The sequence below is a fragment of the Sceloporus occidentalis genome, unplaced genomic scaffold, assembly GCF_023333645.1.
Source record: "Sceloporus occidentalis isolate IW3139 unplaced genomic scaffold, rSceOcc1.0.p SCAF_1, whole genome shotgun sequence".
Lineage (NCBI taxonomy): Eukaryota > Metazoa > Chordata > Lepidosauria > Squamata > Phrynosomatidae > Sceloporus > Sceloporus occidentalis.
In genome coordinates this window covers 96,485,350-96,505,228 of record NW_028316981.1, presented here as the reverse complement: position 1 = coordinate 96,505,228, position 19,879 = coordinate 96,485,350, and positions in this window count along the sequence as shown.

The window sequence follows — 19,879 nt, the reverse complement described above, 5'->3', positions numbered from 1 at the left end:
TTCAGATGAACCTACAATTTTAGAAAGTGAAGTAGAAGCTGCGCTCAGAGCTTGGGAGAAATAAATCACCAGGAATGGTGGCATATCAATATAACGGCTTTGATCTACAAAAACAAAAACTATTCTAGTTCTAAACTAAAAATCTACCAACAAATATGGAAAACAAAACAATGTCTTACAGATTGGAAACAGTCAATACACATTCTAGTCCCCAAGAAAGATGACAACATGGATTGCAATAACCAAAGGACCTTTGTATTAGTTTCCCATGCAAGCAAGGTGATGCTCAGTATTCTACAACAAAAAAACTTTTACCATATATGGAGTGAGAAATGCTAGATGTCCAAGGTGGGGTCCGGAAAGGAAGGCCCTTATCACATGTGGGGGGTTTGCAGCTCAGATCCGCAGTCACTCCTGTTCTAGCAATGCAAAGCATGATGTTTTTTCACACCAGATCCGGAGTCACTCCTGTCTAGCAATGCGAATTCATGTTAAAACGTGATGTTTTGCCACACCTGGTTGCCTTTCTGCTGCCTTTCCAAATCAAGGGGGAAGCGGAGTCAGTTCTATCCCAAGCAAGTCACTTGATGCGGATTCAAACAAAGCGGGGTGAGTGCACATTGTATTACCACACCAGAGGGTTCAACGATTCGAATTGGCACCCTTGTGCATGCTCAGTGGGGCTCTGGACACTGTCCTCCTTCCCTGCCCCCTCCTTAGCTGTCCTCCTTCATTGAGGTGTAGGAGCACTTGGGGGATGATGGGATTTGTGGCAGGGGGTCACCAGGGCCAGGATCGGGATGCAGGAGCACTCAGGGATGATGGGATTTGTGGCAGGGGGTCACCAGGGCTAGGATCGGGATGCAGGAGCACTCGGGGATGATGGGATTTGTGGCAGGGGGTCATCGGGGCCAGGATCGGGATGCAGGAGAAGGCAGGGGATGATGGGATGGGTCGCAGGGTGGCAGAGAGGAGGAGATGGCATGAAGGAGGAGGAGGGGGATGGAGGAGCAGGAAGCAGGGGGCCAAGGGGCGCGACATTGGAGTGATCTTCCACACCAGACCAATTCGGAGTGAAATTGAAGTGAGCTTGAAAGCGAATTCTGTGAATTCCCTTTTCCCCCTATTTTACCGAAAATGAGGGGTCACTTTAGAATCACTGTGGAAGCCCCACAGAAGGGGCGCCCATAGAAAGAAATCTCATCTGATAACACATTCACATTGTGACGTGAATCCGCATCGTGGACCCGCACTCACCCTGGATCTGAGCTGCAAAAATCCCCAAAAACCTCAGTGTGATAAACCTCGAAGAGAGATCATATTTGAAACATACTGTATTTTCCAGTGTATAAGACGACTGGGCGTATAAGACAACTCCCAACATTTCCAGTTAAAATCTAGAGTTTGGGATATACTTGCCGTATAAGATTACTTCTCTTCCAACGCACACCAAATAAAAATTAAAAAAAATCAGATTTGATTTCAATATGGTAATTTTAATTCAAATGCTTATGACATTCAGGTACTTAGCAGGAAAACTTGTTGTATACAAAGCCTGCTTGGTTTGGATTGTGTACAAAGCCCACAGATTCTCCAGTCTGGCTCAGAAGTTTCAGCACCCGCCCTATAAGATGAAACCCGGCATATAAGACAACCCCCGACTTTTGAGAAGATTTTCCTGGGTTAAAAAGTAGTCTTATACGCCAGAAAATACAGTATATTGGATAATGGAATGTGCCAAAAATTTTCAGAAGAAAATCAGTCTGTGCTTTTCAGAGTATAGGAAAGCCTTTCACTGTGTAGATCATGAAAAACTATGGCTAGCTCAAGGAAATGGGTATGCCACAACATTTGATTGTCCTGATGCATAAACTGTACTAAGCACAAGAGGCTATCATCAGGACAGAATACAGAAAAGCATAATGGTTTCCAAGTGGCAAAGGAGTCAGGCAAAGCTGCTTTTTGTACCCTATCTGTTTAATTTGTATGCTGTACATATCATGTAGAAAACAGGATTAGACTCGGAGGAAGGAGGTGTGAAAATTGGAGGAAGGAACATCAACAACTTAATATATGCAGATGACACCATACTGGTAGTGCAAAATAGCAAAGATTTGTAACGATTATTGAAGAAAGTCAAGAAAAAACTGCAAAGGCAGGTTTACAGTTAGAACATTAAGAAAACAAAAATAACAAATTATTAGTCAGTGCTTGTTTTTTTTTTAACTCAGGCAACAGCGTGAGTGCAGGAGTTAGAGGTAGAAGGCTTTTCAGTTTTGTCCACTTCTGTGGTATGTTTTCCGGCAAGGAGAACATATATGGAGGCTTGGGCCATAAAACACATTTTCAGGTGTACAGGTCTACCTTGGTTAACAAACTAGACATGCTCCTGGACATAACTTCTTTAACAGAAACTTTGATGTGAGAGAAATAACCTAGGAAAGAATATGGATAGATTTCTGCACTACAAAAACATCATTTCAATAAGTTTAAGTAAATTTTTTATCCATTGCCCACAATATGCACATGTGAAATGAAACAACCAGGTCAAACTGTGCATAAGTTAATAACAACCTTCCAGCTTGCTAGAGACTACTTGAAAGCTTCTTCCAAAATGCATCAAGGGACACTTTTTTCAACCAGATTCCATTTTATAATTTACATTTTGGTGACCAAACATATACTATGGATCTCTTTTTCTTAATATGCTTAGAGGAAACGGTAAGGCAGGCTTATTTGTTCCCCTTTTGCATTTCATGCATGCACAGTAAGGGATTGTTGAGAGAGTTGCTGTTTACCTTCCCTGTTGTAGTGAGGCACACAGAGCTACAGGATTGGCTAAAGTAAAATTCCACTTTTCCCCATGTTTAGCATCATTGCATTGTTTAGTGCAGGCATGCAACTGCAACCTGGCACTGAAAATCTAAACCCCCTTCACCATGCTCTCAGTGCTGATGTTGCAAAACATCTTCCGGCTAAACAAAAGATGAGGAAAAGGGGGGCTGGGTAGGGATAAAAAGACTTTGTAAAAAGGAGCTTCTTTGGCAGAGGGTTTGTTAACTGAGGTATGCCTGTATTTATTGTAGAGCCATTTCACCTTGACAGCCTTAGAGTTTGCTTTCTTTCTGTAAACATTATCCAGCAGTAAAAATTGAATAAAAGTGATAAAATTAATCTTAAATCTCTTTCATATCTCATTAAAATTATGGAGAAACTCCAGGAAATCCAATAGCATCAGGGCATTACATATATTTGGATTCATCATCATCATCACAGTAGCAGCATGCGCCTTATTTGTTCTGTGAAACAACGAATTGTACCACCAAGGCCTGCAAAACTCCATAGTTTATTTTACATCAGATATTTTAACCTCAAGTGATACACTCTCACACACAGAACAATGAAATACATCAGATGGTGTCATTCTTCCCCCTTTTCTCAAGCATGGAGAAGATTTCTATGGCTGCAGAATGCCTCTAGGATACAACCTGGTGGAAAGCTCTCCATTTCCTTCTCACTGTGTGGGTATGCTAGTAATTAAAGCCTGGTGGAGCTGTCAATGTCTGTTGACAAATATATTACAATAAAGTTAGGTTAAGTGAAAGTTACTTAACATTAATCCACACCTTGCCCAATATTCCCCTTTTGCATTGGTAAGAATGAGCCAGCAGGGATAAGAACGATTTCTGACAACATTCTGAGAACCACCTCAAGGTGGAAATTTGCAAATAGAGCTACTGTAGTAAGTAATGAGAAGCTGCAGGGCTTTCAATTATCCCACATAGTCTGTCTCTTTGCAACTTGACTGACAGCTAATTATGCTGGTGCCATTTTTTGGCAGTAGAGTTTAATCTCCCAGATGGAAAGCAAATCAATCTGCCCATCCACTGCAGCTGAGGCATACTTTGGCTCAACTTTAATTTATTCTCCTAAGCCTAAGAAGCCTAGTCATTTCAAGGTACAGAAATATCAAATTTCCTGTGTTAACCGGGCTGGTGCAAAAACACATGTGGCAGAGTTGGGATTTCATAGGCTACACTTTGAAATGTTGTCACTATTTGTTTGCCATTAAAAAACAGCAAATATCATCTCCCCTTGATTCCTATTTGTGAGCGCCAGCCAAGAGCAAAGACATTTATGAACTGGTTGCTAGTGATAATGGTTAAACATGAGTTGTGGAGGCATTAAGTTGGATTCTATGGAGGAATGAACTAAATCTCTGAAGAACAGAACACAGAAAGGAACTGGTGGCAATTTTCAAGTCTTTTAGCCAGTATGCACTAGCCTAGTTCCCTGTGGGTTTCAGACCAGGGATGTAAATGCAATCCTTCTACTTACCTGCACTCTTCAGGCCTATCAATTATGCTGCTGCCTTTGAGTTGCAGTTACCACTTGAGGTATTATGGCCCTCTGCAAAGGACATACAGAGCAAAGTATAAGGCTAGTTAGTACAGGCACGCGGCCTGATTCTTGAATGTTATAACAGCTCCCATTCAAGGCTTCAATCCAAAACAATGATCAGTTTAATATTTCAGAAGGAAAGGGTGCTGTGGAGTTGCAGTATCTGAAAATGGGGTACACACTACGTTCTTTGAAGAGATAACATTTTATGATAGAATGTATCCTTTTTTGTTATATGGAGTTCATTTGTGAGCAACACACGCTTTGCCTGTCCAGGAGGTAATCAACATCATGATTTACTTTTTTCTGAAAAGGGACAATCTTGGGATTCCTGGAGTTCCTGAGATTGCACAAATGGAAAATCTTATGGGATAATTCCCAGTCTCAGCCTATGATTTCTCATTAGCAATAGCATGAGTAGGTTCCAGGAGTCTCATGTTATCATAGTTTAATATTTTTAGAGCATATTTCTATATGTATTTAAGCATCTATTCATATATAGTGCTCATCAGTGGGCATCAAGAATGGGAAAAGTGAAGCCAGTCTTAACAAATGAAAAGCCTACATTTAAATCCAGAGGAACAGAAGTAATCATCAAATGTTCACTTGCCTAAATTATTTATGGACTTAAAAAGTAATGTAGAGTTTTCTAATCACCTCACATTAACAGGAAGGAAGGTGATGGGTTTAGAATGACTACCTTTTAGGCCAGGGATTGAAATTTCACTTTTTTGGATTACAACTTCCAGAAGTTCCCAGCCAGTATGACCATTTTTCAAGCAGTGCTTTGGATTAAGAGCCAACAGTACTAACCAGTTGTAAACCAGGCACTAGGTCACCCTTTCCCAATAACTTCTCTGATTGGTCATATCTAGCATGCTACCCAGGACAGGGGTTAAAAAAGGTGTTGGGGCAAAGCTTAGTCCACAAAAAACTATGGGTCTGATTCTTTTGAAGGTGTGTCCACACCACACCCCTGCTGCCCCACCTGCCACAAAAGCAGTGCTCTGGCAGAAGAGCCTTGCTGACAACACCACTTCTGCTATAGAATGGGGAGCACAGCCATGTGATTAATGAGGAAGGGCGACCCCCTGCATGCCTTGTTCTGATGCCAGCTAAGGGGCATGTCAACAGCACGGTTCATCCAGGGATGGGGATGCTTCTCCAGGAAGGTGGTGGCAGAGGAGGACCTGAGGAGAAAGGAAGTTTTATTTATTTATTTTGCAACAAGTGGCCTGGCTCAGAGAGGTTGGTAAGTAGCACTGGTCTATTGAAAAACTGGCAGTGGTTACCACCCACCAAAATCTAGCCTAATCCAGGTGTCCACACCTCCAAAAACATTGAAGTCACTATGGAATTTCCTGGAAGCTGCAGAGAAACTGGCACATTTTTTTTACATTGGATTAAAGGCCAAAAGAAACAGTTTTGTTATGGAACTGGCTGTACATTGTCTGGACTGATTCCAACAGTTACGGGGTGAGTACATTTTTCCCCCTTTGTGTAGACACACCCTTAGTTTTCAAAGACCAAAGTTTAAAACCCTGCTCTTCCAAGCAAATCCACTGGATGACCTAGAGCATATTACATTATCTCAGCCTCAGAGGGGCAAATGCAACAAATCTTTCCAAGAAAGACCCTGGGATAGGTTTGCTTTATGGTCGCCATAATCAGATACTGCTTAAAGGTACACAACAACAACAGACCTATTGTGCCTGAGATGACATAAATCTTCTAGCCCTTCCAAACATTCATCTTGAGCTTGAAGTCGTTCGGAGCAACCAAGATAATACAAGGTCTGGAAACTAAGCCCTGTGAGGAATGACTTAGGGAGATGGGTATGGAGAAGAGAAGGTGACATGATAACACATTTAAATATCTGAAGATATGTGGAAGATGATGTTTTCTGCTGTTCCAGAGACTAGAATACAAAACAATGGATTCAGATTACAAGAAAGGATATCCCACCTAAACATTAGGGAGAAACTCTTCACAGTAAGAACTCTTTGACAGCAGAACAGACTTCCTTGCAGGGTGGTGGATTCTTTTTCTTCAGAGGTTGGGTTGTCATTTTTTAGGAGTGCTCTATGTGTTGTCACATGTCCGGGAACTGGCATGGCTGGCCCTTTCATTCCAGTTCTATGACGGTATGAGATTAACATGCATCTCTGTATTATTACTATTATTATTATTATTATTATTATTATTATTAAGCACTTTGGGGACATTTATGTATTCCAAGATGCACATCCATTTCCTCATCCACTTTTTGCATGTGTGCTTAAAATTTGCATATAACTCTTTGTTGACTGAAGAAAGAATGCTAGAAAACAAAGAGGATTACAAAAAAGTAAGAAAATGTTCCACTAAATTATATCACTGTGCTCAGTAGTGAAAGAGGATAGTCCGAATAATAGATCACTTTGAACAGCACAGGAGAAGCACAGGCAAAATTATATTTTCTGACCTTATCACTCTGTGAAATATTTTGTGTGATGAGTTAGTGCCTTAAGAAAAATCACTCTGTGTCTCCAATGAACAGTTTCCATAAGGTTCTGAAAACTATTGATAGAGCTATTCTTTTTGATAAACAAACTATGTTGAATGAGAATTCAGAGTCAGTTAGGCTTTTGTAGATTGAAAATAAATCTTTTGCAGAAAACCAGTATAAAGGTAAATCTGAGTAGCCTAAAGATAAATTTAAAAATGTTTCAGACACACATACACATGTAGAAATTGGTATCTTGCCCTTGTAGTGTTTACTATTCAAGGTGGATAACAATACTTAAAATCATTAATAAAATTCAATACATTCTGAAGCAAAAACATTGTAATAAAAGCAAACATTGAATAAAACTCATGGAACAAAGAACATGTTGGTAGACATCCTGTTTTAATGCTACGTATATTGCTATGTATATTGGAGGCTAAAATATGCCTGGACCTTATATAATTACCATATACAAGGCTTGCAAAAGTAAAATAATATGCAAAAGTATTTCAGTGGTTCCAAAAGCAACATTAAAATGGTCAGGAAATATACTAGCCATGTTTTCTTTTCTTCCTCTTTTATGAGGACAGAGCCTGATACTTCACTGTTTATAACCTCTAGAGTATACCTATATCATAAACCATACAACACACAGCATATAAATATGTTAACCCTGCTGATGGAGCTTAACATCTGTGTTCTTTGCTGACACTGAAGGTTAACATAGAAGATGTCACAGAAATAATCCTCCTTCCTTCCCCCAGTGTGAATTTTAGAGTAGGAAATTCCAGGCTAAAAGGGAAATGACCTAAAACACAGATGGCTATCCTGCCTCCTATTACTGCTACTACAGGCCTAGGGCAATTCTCCCCAAGAGCTTCAGAAAGATGAAGGCGTCTTCTCTAGTGTCTAGGACCACTCTCCACTAGATTTCAGCCAATTTACCAGAGGTAACAACATCTGAAGCAGAACTTGGAAGAAATGATACCTTTATTAAATCAACCAAAATGCACTACATGTTGCAAGCTTTTAAAGTCTCACTGGCTTCTTCATCAAGCAAACAGGAGAAAAATTGAAGATGTTAGTCATAGGCTTGCATTTTCTGTTTCTGGTCTTAGTTCAGATAGTAGTGAGGGCTATCTGCAGGTTGGCATCTCCCCCTTCGGCCAAGTGGTCACTGGTAGATTTTCAAAGTCAAGGAAATTTAATGTCTATTTGCAATTCAAAGATGTTTCCTTGGAATCCAACATGTCTCCTTCCTTTGTGAAGCCACAGGCTCCTGTGTAGGAAGAGAACTCTGAACTCCTCAAGAAGTTTTGTTTTGCATCAGGAAAATTTTAGGTGGTGTAGTGGTAAAGCATGCCAATCTCTTCCAATATGAGAAAAATTGCTTTACCTTTATTGGAGGCAGAAGCCTCAGATGGCAAGGTCCTAGTGCACTAGATCTCTTTATGATTCCCCTATGACAGCTAAAATGTGGAATCTTGAAATCCAAAAAACATCTGGGGTAGCCTTGTTGGCCATATAACAAATCCAGTAACATCCAAACAATGATACTTTTATTGGGCCAACCAAAGGAATGGGTGACACATAACAACATTATCTGAAATATGTTGCTTTTGGGGGTAATGAAGCCATAATGATGTCATACAAATAACACAGACTGGTAATGTTGCTACTCTTTTCAAACTCATGAATACTATTCACTCATTTTTTTAAATAGTTTTTATTTTTTCTTGTTGCTATGGGGAAGGAAATTAAAGGCATTTAAATTGCTGTGAGGTGTTTTGGGGAGCCATCTGACAAGTTACTTAACAAACTACTTTGAAGGAAGCAGGTCTACCCTCAGTTATATATTATATCCATTGGCAATACTGCAATCTCTTTACAAGCATCTGCCTTTAAATATGTATCAGAAATACCAAGTGGTGATAAATGTGGGTACCCAGATATCAGGGAGTGTGCATCAACTGGAGTATGTTTCATCAGTTTTGTACCAGTTGTTTGGTACAACTGTTGTTCAGATTATTCTTTTCTAAGTCCAGTTTATTATTCTTGACCTTTAAAGCCCTTAACAGTCTGCAGTCAGATTATTTCTGTTTTAGCACATAGGAACATACCCAAGCTTTTTGACTGGCTTGAAAAATTCTGCTCTTCAACATGCTTCTGTTGTGTATCAGTTGATGGGCACCAGATGCAAGGCTTTTCCAGTTGTAGTTATAGAAAGTTGTAGAGAAAAGGTGCCTTTCTTCCATCTGCTTTTAGCTGGGCTATTCAGGTAAGCATATTAAACTGGTCTTTGAAACTGTAAGATCTAATTTTACAGTCTGTAGCTACTTTTAATATTTGTTTTATTTTTTTGGTTTTAATTTAATTGTCTGAAAGGTTTTAATTGTATACTAATTTGAATATACATGTGCAAAATAGTCCAGTATGACTAATAGTAACAATAACAACAAAAACAATAACTGCAGAGGACAATATTCCTGCATAAAACCTACAAATAATAACAAATTACCAGACCAGTTTTGTTGGGATTAAGGACCCAAAAGGCACCAGATCTTGTCTGCTTTTGGAAGGAGGGCCAGCTCTGGTTAGTACTTAGGTGTGAGACGTCCAATGAATACCAGGTGCTGTGGGCTTTATTTCAGAGGAGGAATTGGCAAAGCCACCTCTGAGTACAGTGGGCCCTTGATATCCTCTGGGGTTTGGTTTCAGGACCCCAATGGATACCAAAACCTGTGGATGCTTAGTTCCCATTATATACAAATGGTAAAATCAAGGTTTGCTTTTTGGATTTAAAAAATATATATATTTTCAAGCCATGGATAGTTGAATCCATGGGTGCAGGATCTGTGAATACAGAGGGCCAACTGTATTCTTTACCTTAGATAGTTCTATGAAGGAGGTTGCCATAAGTCAAATGGCAATTTGAAGACAGATAGACACACGCACACAATGCATGTTTTGTCTTGAATTAGACTGATGATGAGATGATGAAAAAGCTTGATGGAATGACTGGTCCAAAAGTGAAGAAGATTTATTAACCATCAGGTTTCCAAATTTCACAATGTATAGCAAGACCTTAAGTGGGGAAATCAGTGAAAGAATAGAAATCAATATCCTATGCTGACTCAATCATTAAATCTCCTGTTTACTCATCCAGAGTCAATGGAAGTATTCAGCAGTTGTAAAGAAAAAAAACATTCAATTCAGGTTTACTGGTCACAGAGAATCAGTCTGCCTGTGCAATTTTTGTTTAATATATTTATGTTCAGGACACACTAGAGAACCTGGCAACCAATTTGCTGATAAATCATTCTTGCACCTATTGGTTTTATCTTCTTGTCAGACATTTCATCATTTTTAAAACACCTGTTTATTTCCATAACTGCTAGAAATTTACTTTAAATTTTAAAAGAAAGAAAAAAAGGGGGGAGGGAGAAAGAGAAGTGGGGCGCAGGGGGAAGAAAGAAGGAAAACTAATACATTTTTATCCCTTCTTGTACAGAATCCAAATATATTTTCAATATGGAATTCTTTGTGTTTTCCCTGTGCTTGTGTAGAACTGTGGAGAACATTGTTTCACTTAGATGGGTTTAAGTAGATCTATCTATCTAGGGCCCAGTACAGACAAGCCTCATGGCACGTCTTGATGACGTGCTAGGGTTGCCTCGGGGCCTCACTTACAGACTCCCTGCAACCCTAGTACGTATTTCGTATGTCAAAATGGTGGCGCCCTGTACAGATGGGCACTGCCATTTTGACGTGATGGACGCTTAGCATCCACATGTCACGACGCCATTATGACGTTGCAAGTGCTGCCTTGGTGCACTGCAGCATCATAATGGTGCCACAAGAAGAACCCACTTTTTGCGGCTTCTTTTTGCTCTGCGGGAAAGTCCCGCGGTCTAGAGACTGCGGCTTCTCTGCAGAGCAAAGCCAGGCACCGGGAGACCGCCCTTTTTGGGCGCTCTGTACAGGGCCTAGATATCTATCTCCTCTTTCCATCTGATTCCATGGTAGCTGTTTCTATACCAAACTTGATGTCAGTAATGGATTGGATGAACAAATTGAAACTTAATCCAGACAAGACAGAAGTACTCCTGGTCTGTCGAAAGGCAGATCAGAGGACAGGGATTCAGCCTGTGTTGGATGGGGTTACACTACCTCTGAAATCTCAGATTCACAGTTTGGAGGTGCTGCTGGACTCAGAAGTGAGCATGGATGCCCAGGTTTTGGCAGTGGCCAGTAGTATGTTTCCATAGTTGAAACTAGTACGCCATCCTTGAGAAGTCAGATCTGGCTATGCCTAGCTTACATCCCATTTGGATTACTATAACACACTCCACATGGAGTTGCCTTTGGAAACTGTTCAGAAACTTCTGTGGGTTCCAATGCTGCAGTCAGGACACTGACTGGTGCTGGGTAAAGGGATCATGTGACTCCCCTGTTGAAACGGCTTCACTGGCTACCCGTCCATTTCCAGGCAGAATTCAAAGTGCCAGTTTTCATCTTTGACCTCATTGTTTTTACTGTATTTTTTTGTTCCAAAGAAAAGAGAAAAAGAAACTTCCATGTTCCCTAGCATTTGTGCATGACAAAGCAAAAATATTGATATCCTTGTGACATCTTTACTTTGCAACAACAGTTTTTCACAGGCATAGAATAGCTCCATTATCAGCTGAGTCCTGTTCTCTTACTGATGATGATGAAAGAGAAAAACAACTTTGTCTTAAAGAAATCAGCATTCAAAAGGACTGCCCATAAGAGGAGTCATTTGTGTTAAGCTGATCAAATAGCCGATCATTCCTATTGAGTCCTAAATATGTTTGAATGGCCTTGTCCCATTATAAGCTGGTAGTTCTGTAATTATATAACATTTCTGAAAAGGGGTCAGGTGAGGATATTCAAAGCAATCATCTTGATGGATTTTGATAATGATAAGCCAGCCTTCCAGTTTAGAAACTATGAGGTTGTGTCCAATGGTATTGTTCAACATTTCTGAAGATTGCAGAAACCATTTTTCCTCTTTGTGTAACTGTCAGTTCCAATGTTTGATTTCACTTGCACAACGCACTGCATATGCTGTTACATAACTCATTATGTTTCTTACACTAGGTATTGTTAGTGCAAGTTGATCCTTCAGCACACTTGAGCAATCATTATCAGTACATGCAATCACCAATAGAACAGTGTCATGTTCTGTGTATTTCTCCCAGTGTTACATCGAATACAGCTACCCAAGAATATAAGGTTTGTCTTTACTAATTCTGACCAGCATTCATCTGACTTGATATTCTATTTCCAACAATGCTTAAGTGAAATACTAGCAGGAGTACAGGACCTGTTAAAGTAAACTGAAAGGCAGACCATAAAAAAATGGTGCTAGACAAAAATAGAAAATCTTTAATGATGCTCATTAATTGCTTACCCATGTTTGATATGGCTTTATTAGGGAAGTAGGAGAGTTCTGTATGGTTGGGATTTTTCAGCTCATGCCCAAAGAGTCATTAAGTCATTAACTCTGAAACATGCTGAGCAATTAATGAGCCATCATTAAAGATTCTTGGTTTTTGTCCAGCACTGGATTTTTAAAAAATCTTTGTCTTTCTTTCTCTCTTGCTCTCTCTCCCTCCCTCCTTCCTTCTTTCTTTAGGCTTGCTCTAACAAATAGCTCACAAATAGGATGTGGAAGTAGGGGCATTAATGACTGTTTTTCCATAGCAGCATTTAGTACTAAGAAACAGACTGCCTTTCTCCATGTAGAATTTACTAATCTATATTGGCTTGCTGTATTTAACAGACCCATCCTTCATTAAATTATATAAAAACATTTTTTTAAAAAAGAAATATCATTTTAAAATATCAGCCATTCTGGTAGTGAACTTGATAAGTTGTTTAGACCTTACAGAGGGATTCACCTGAGTTAGTTGTTGCTTGTTGTTAGCTGTCTTTGACTTTGTTTCATGAGCCACTTCCAAGACCTACAGTCCTCAACAGCTCTGCTCAGGTGCTGTGGGCTCAGGGCCATGGCCTCCTTCATTGGGTATATTCATCTGGTTAGTGATCTTCCTCCCTTTCTGCTACTCTTCACCTTTCTTAGCATTACTGTCTTTTCTAGTGAGTCATCTCTTCTCATGATGTGGCCTAGTCTTCTGATTTCTTGACTGCAATGTCCATTATGATCACTGATTGATGCAAATCTTTAATTATTTCAGTTTCCTCTTAATCTATATTGAATCCTCCATAGTCATTATTTTTGTTTTCTTAATGTTCAGTATTAAGTCTGCCTTAGCACTTTCTTCTTTGTCTTTCTTTAATTAATCATTGTTCCAAGTCATTGTTTTCTGGTAGTAGTATAGTGTCGCCTGCATCTCTTCAACTGATCTGCACTCTTTTTCCTCTGAGTCCAGACTTTCTCTGCATATGATATTTTCTGCATACAAGTTGAATAAACAAGGTAATAGACTGCTTTGTCTGACCCTCTTTCCATTGCGAACTATTCTGTTTCTGTGTATGCTGTTCTGATAGTAGCCTCTTATCCTGAGTATCTGGTATGCATCACGACAATCAAATGTAATGGTATACCCATTTTTTAAAGAACAATCCGTAGTTTAAAGTCGAAGGCTTTCATGGCTGGCATCCATAGTTTTTTGTGGGTTTTTCGGGCTATGTGGCCATGTTCTAGCAGAGTTTCTTTCTGACATTTCGCCAGCATCTGTGGCTGGCATCTTCATAATCCGTAGTTTTCCATGATCTATGCAATAAAAGGCTGTAAAGCACACACTGATTTTCATCTGGAATTTCCTGATGTACTCTATTATCCAGCATGGATGGGAGTTTCTCAAAAGACAGATACTGAAGGCACAATTTCAAACAGTTCCAGTGAGAAAGAAAAACGGGACGTGTCTCAAGAAACCAGGATGGATGAGTAAGGAACTTTCAACTGAGCTAAGTTTGAAACGGAACATGTATAAGAAATGGAAAAAGGGGGAAATCACAAAAAAGGAATTCAAAGAAATAGCAGGCATGTGTAGGGGTAAAGTCAGAAAAGCTAAAGCGCAGAATGAACTCAGGCTTGCCAGAGAGCTTAAGAACAATAAAAAGGGCTTTTTTGGATATGTCCGCAGCAAAAGGAAGAAGAAGGAAACGGTAGGGCCACTGCGTGGAGAAGATGGCAAAATGCTAACAGGGGACAGAGAAAAGGCAGAATTACTCAACACCTTCTTTGCCTCAGTCTTCTCAGAAAAGGCAAAGGGTGCTCAACCTGAGGATAATGGAGCAGAGGACAGAATAGGGGAATTTCAGCACAGAATAAGTAAAGAGATAGTAGAAGAATACCTTGTTAATCTAAATGAATTTAAGTCTCCGGGACCAGATGAACTACATCCAAGTGTACTAAAGGAACTGGCAAATGTAATATCGGAGCCATTGGCAATCATATTTGAAAACTCCTGGAAAACAGGAGAAATCCCAGCAGACTGGAGGAGGGCAAACGTTGTCCCCATCTTCAAAAAGGGGTAAAAGAGGATCCCAACAATTATTGTCCAGTTAGTCTGACATCAATAGCAGGAAAGATTCTGGAGCAGATCATTAAACAGAGAGTCTGTGAACATCTAGAAGGCAATGCCATAATCACAAAAAGTCAACACAGGTTTCAGAAAAACAAGTCATGCCAGACAAATCTGATCTCTTTCTTTGATAAAATTACCAGCTTGGTAGATGAAGGGAATGCTGTGGATATAGTATATCTTGATTTCAGTAAGGCCTTTGACAAGGTTTCCCATGACATTCTTGCAAACAAGCTTGTAAAATGTGGGCTAGACAAAGTAACTGTTAAATGGATCTGTAATTGGTTGACTGGCTGAACCCAAAGGGTGCTCAACAATGGCTCTTTTTCAGCCTAGAGAGAAGTGACCAGTGGGGTCCCACAGGGCTCTGTCCTGGGCCCAGTGTTATTCAACATCTTTATCAATGACCTGGATGACAGAATTGGGAGCATACTTATCAAATTTGCAGATGACACCAAATTAGGAGGAATAGCTAATACTCCAGAGGACAGGATCAACATTCAACATGATCTGAATAGACTAGAAAGCTGGGCCAAAGCTAACAAAATGAAATTCAACACAGAGAAATGTAAGGTACTGCACTTAGGGCGGAAAAATGAAATGCACAGATATAGGATGAGAGACACATTGCTGAATGAAAGTACATGTGAAAGGGATCTAGGAGTCCAAGTAGATGATAAGTTGAACATGAGTCAACAGTGTGATGCGGCAGCTAAAAAGGCCAATGCAATTTTAGGCTGCATCAATGGAAGTATAGTGTCTAGATCAAGGGAAGTAATAGTGCCACTATATTCTGCTCTGGTCAGGCCCCACCTGGAATATTGTGTCCAGTTCTGGGCACCACAATTCAAAAAGGACATTGAGAAACTGGAGCGTGTCCAAAGGAGGGCGACTAAAATGGTGAAAGGTCTGGAATCCTTGTCCTATGAGGAACGACTCAGAGAGCTGGGGATGTTTAGCCTGGAGAAGAGAAGGTTAAGAGGTGATATGATAGCCCTGTTTAAATATGTGAAAGGATGTCATATTGAGGAGGGAGCAAGCTTGTTTTCTGCTGCTCCAGAGAACAGGACCCGGAAAAATGGATGCAAGCTCCAGGAAAGAAGATTCCACCTCAACATGAGGAAGAACTTCCTGACAGTAAGGGCTGTTCGACAGTGGAACACACTCCCTCGGAGTGTGGTGGAGTCTCCTTCCTTGGAGGTCTTTAAACAGAGGCTAGATGGCCATCTGTTGGGGATGCTTTGATTTGGATTTCCTGCATGGCAAGGGGTTGGACTGGATGGCCCTTGCGGTCTCTTCCAACTCTATGATTCTGTGTTTGCAATGTGATCCCCAGTGTCTCCTCTTTCCTGAACCCAGCTTGCACCTGTGGAATTTCTCACTCCATATACAGTAGGAGTCTTTGCTGAAGAATTTTGAGCATGACTTTGCTTGCAGGATCATTGCATTAATTTCTGATGAAAGCAATGTCATGCTCACTGTCAATTCTTTTCATTAGATGGCCCCATCTTTTGTTGCTGGAGTCAGAGGAAGTTTAACTCCCTTTCCTTCTTTATCTCCACCATCCATAATTATACAGTCTGTTATTATTTTTTCACTTGATCTTATTCCTCTAAATAGAAAACTTTCATATGTTTTAATCTGTGTTTGTTTGTAAGAGGTGCTAATAGCCAATAGTGCTACTTCCTGGGGTGTCACCTGGTGTAGGTGGCAGGGCTTCTGGAGGCGGGGACAAATGGGCACACCCCTCACCTTGTTGCTTCATGACATCTATTCATAAGTAAAATGGTAAGCACAAGGGGGTGCTCTGGGCACTCTCCCTCACTGCCAAATGCCACTCTACTTGTGAGTAAAATGGTGCACAACAGGGAGGGGTGTGTGATCAGCTGGGTATCACCCCTCTTCTGGGATGTCACTCAGTGCGGTCTGCACCCCCTGCATCTTCATAGTGATGCCACTGCCGATATCTTGATTATCAGAGTGCACATCTAGAATTATTAAAAAGACCAGGTTTTGTTCCTATTCTTTCCAAAATCTAAGATACGATTTTGGAGAGCCATATGCATTTTGTTTATCCCAGAATATTTTCCGTCAGATTCCAGTACAATCTTCCATCTTCTACCAGCTTCCCAGTTTAACCCAATGTAAAATCAGAAAGAACAGGAACAAAATCTAGGTCTTTTCAATCAGTCTAGGGCCCCATTCCCACTGACCCATTTACCCTGGATAGAACTGGGCAGATCCAGGTCCCCCCTCCCGAATCTCTCTGGAAGCAACTGCCCACTATCATTTACCGTGATTGGGGTAATTTAACCCTGAATGCCATTGCAGCTCTTTGCGGAGAGTTCACATTTGCAGGTACTGGTTTAAAAGAAGGCTCCTTTGCTGTCAATCAAATTCAGTTCTGCTTTCGTCAAAGGTGACGTTTCCTACAGCAATTGGGCAACCGGATGGGTGCTTCCCCCCTCCTTTTTTTTTAAAAAAACTGGCGGCAGTGTGCGCATATTTTGTCAAATTTAAAAACCTCCAGGTGTGTGTGTGTCGTGTGTATTTGGGTCACTACAGATTATGGATCTTCCTCTGCCTCTGTTTTCAACCCTAAAATGCAATCTAATGCTATCTCTGCATCCTCCCTCCTTGTGACCCCAGAATGCCTCATACACATACAATAATAATAATAATAATAATAATAATAAATTCCTCACCTTGGAATGCCATCTCTTCATCCTTTACTTTCCCTCAGCCACCTCAGAATTCCTTACAGACACATACAGTAGCAAAAGCATTATGTATCAATTTGCCAATTTGAAAGAGAAACATTTGTAACATTGTAGCATTTGCATATAAAAAATAATTTAGAAAAAAAGCCTCTTGCAAAGTGCTGTGCTGGGAGCAAGCTAATGAAAGGGAAATGTAGCGCAAGCAGACACATTCTATCTATATATGTATCTACCTGTAGAAAAAGTATTTGCATAGTCTGTCAAGAGAGAAAGCTGCCTGCAAGAGCGAAGGCATGTTCCGCTCCCTGCCCTCCCTCTGACCTAATTCTCTCCCCTGAACTTGACCCTTCGCCTTGCTCCTTCTTCCTCCTTCACAATTCTGCGCTTCATGGCCCCCTTCTTTCCCCGGCACCTCCTCCCTCCTCCGCCCTGATGAAGGGGAGGCATGTTCTGTCATCTGCCCTCCCTCTGACCTAAATCCTTCCCCTGAATTTGACCCGATCATGATCAGGTACAAGTTCATATTTGCCGGACCCGGTTTTTCTCAAAAGATACAGCTTTTACTCCGCTTTCAAAAGACCCGCACCAAGGCGCATTTGTCCCTGAATGGGTGTGAAAGCCTCATTTTTGCTTGTAGAAGGATTGGGGCCAATATGAACTTCCTGTGGTTAATTGGGGTTCTGATCCAGGGTAAAAGGTAGTCTGAATGGCCCCTAGATGTGTCCCGAATAGTCTTTTCCAGTACCTTTTCAAAATCTCTACTATCAGTTTTTGGGATTTTTGGTTTTTTGAGCTGGGATAATTATTCAAAGTAGATAATGTCTTAGTTTACATTGCATATACCGCCAGAATGAACATGTACCTCTATTTTTCAATGGTTAGATCTGCCCCTAGTATGTAACACGTTCAAAGTGGTTCAGCACTTACCAGTGACTTTACACATTGCTCTTCTGATCCTGTTGTTGAGCCTGGCATTCCCTGTGAGAGCACAAAAGTTTTCCTGGCTCATCATTGCTACCAAGTGGCAATGCCCTCATACTGGGACTACAGGTCTTCCAGTGCTTCATGTTGCCCAAACTATATCTCTGTTGGGAGCAGAAAGCCAAAGTATAGCTTTATGTCCAGGGGCTTCCACTCTCTAGTAGGACTCCTCGTTTCTGAATGCACACCTCAGTATCACCCCCACACCAGATCTGGTAGAGTGCTTTCTGTGAGGAGTGGTTTAAATTTTTCCAGCAGTGCATTCTTCTTTGATCCTAGACATTCCTGAATGATATCTTTGGCTGCTTTATAGTGAATTGCCTGTCGATGTCTGCAACTGGTCCCTGACTGTCATAACACTAGTATATCTGCTTGGTCCTTCCTGGATAGGATGGAGAGTATATGTTTCCCTCCTGTCCTTGAGCAGGGATAGATATTCCTTCTCATCTGAGCACTCTCACCAGCTTCTTTGCATCATATTGTATTCCCCCTCCCCAAGAAAACAATGAGAGAGAGAGAAAGAGAGAGAGTTTTTGCATCAAAAATTATTAGGGTGGGATAACAAAATTACTAAAAGAGTAAAACACAGGATTTATGGAGACATTTTCTTTTGTTCCAGATATTTAATTTTTTTAATCCATTAAAAAAGTGGCAGGTGGCAGAAGCTTGGTGACTTTAAAAAAAAAACTTCTTGATGTGACAGTGTCATAAAACGTCTATTACTGTTCCATAAAACATCCAGTACTGTGTGTATTTCATAACCAATGAAAATCTATGGTACTGAATTGTGCCATCTGTTAAGATAAGAGTGACAATGGGCCTTGTTCAAAATTTTCCCCATGTCCATGGGGAAGACTCATCTACTCATTTAAGTGGTTATATTGCTGAAAGGAGAGAGAATACATTGTCAAGGCGGGGAGGATACACAGTTCTGCTTAAACGTTGTGTGTTCTAATTTTTGTATATAGATGGCATTTAGATTAGAATGACTATAATTAAGAGAAAACTGCATCTCATCCTTGTGGGGAAGATAATGACCAAGTGATTTGTGTATCTTCCCTACCTGCTCTCCAGGAGCTGTTGATGGACAACTTTAAGAATCCTGCTGTTCTTTTTTTATGGTTATCTTTAAACTGGACTGACTGGACAAGCCTTCAATGAGAGGACAGTCTCAAAGAGGTAATTTTCTCTGCAGATTAGGCTACAAAACCACTCTGTACTAATCCCATGATTTATAATTATAAATAAAGTCTCTACTGCTCCTGTCCTGTTCAAAATGAAATGCAGATATATGGAGAAACTGGCAAATCCTACAACCTATAACTATTGTCCCATTTTGTGGAGGGAGGGCGAGTTCTATATAAAAGAAAGCTTGGAAACTCTAGTCTCTGGTTACTAGTGAGATCTAACTCCATGGACTTCTCTTATAGAGAGCTATTACTTTCATCTGCAAATGGTAGAACGAGGGTAAGTTGTGTGCAAAGAAATTCTGCACCATGCAGAATGTAGGTTGTCATTTGCAGTGAGTACACAATCGTCTTATTTCTAACATCACACCAGAGGTGAAAATTGTGTGGCCCTCCACACATAGGGCTCTTCTGCATAAACAGGTAATATTCAGTCTGCCAAGGACAGAGCCAAGGTGGGAACCTCAGTTCGCATGTGCTGCATGCAGCCCTAGTGTGGCCACAATGGTTTGACTGTATACATTTGGT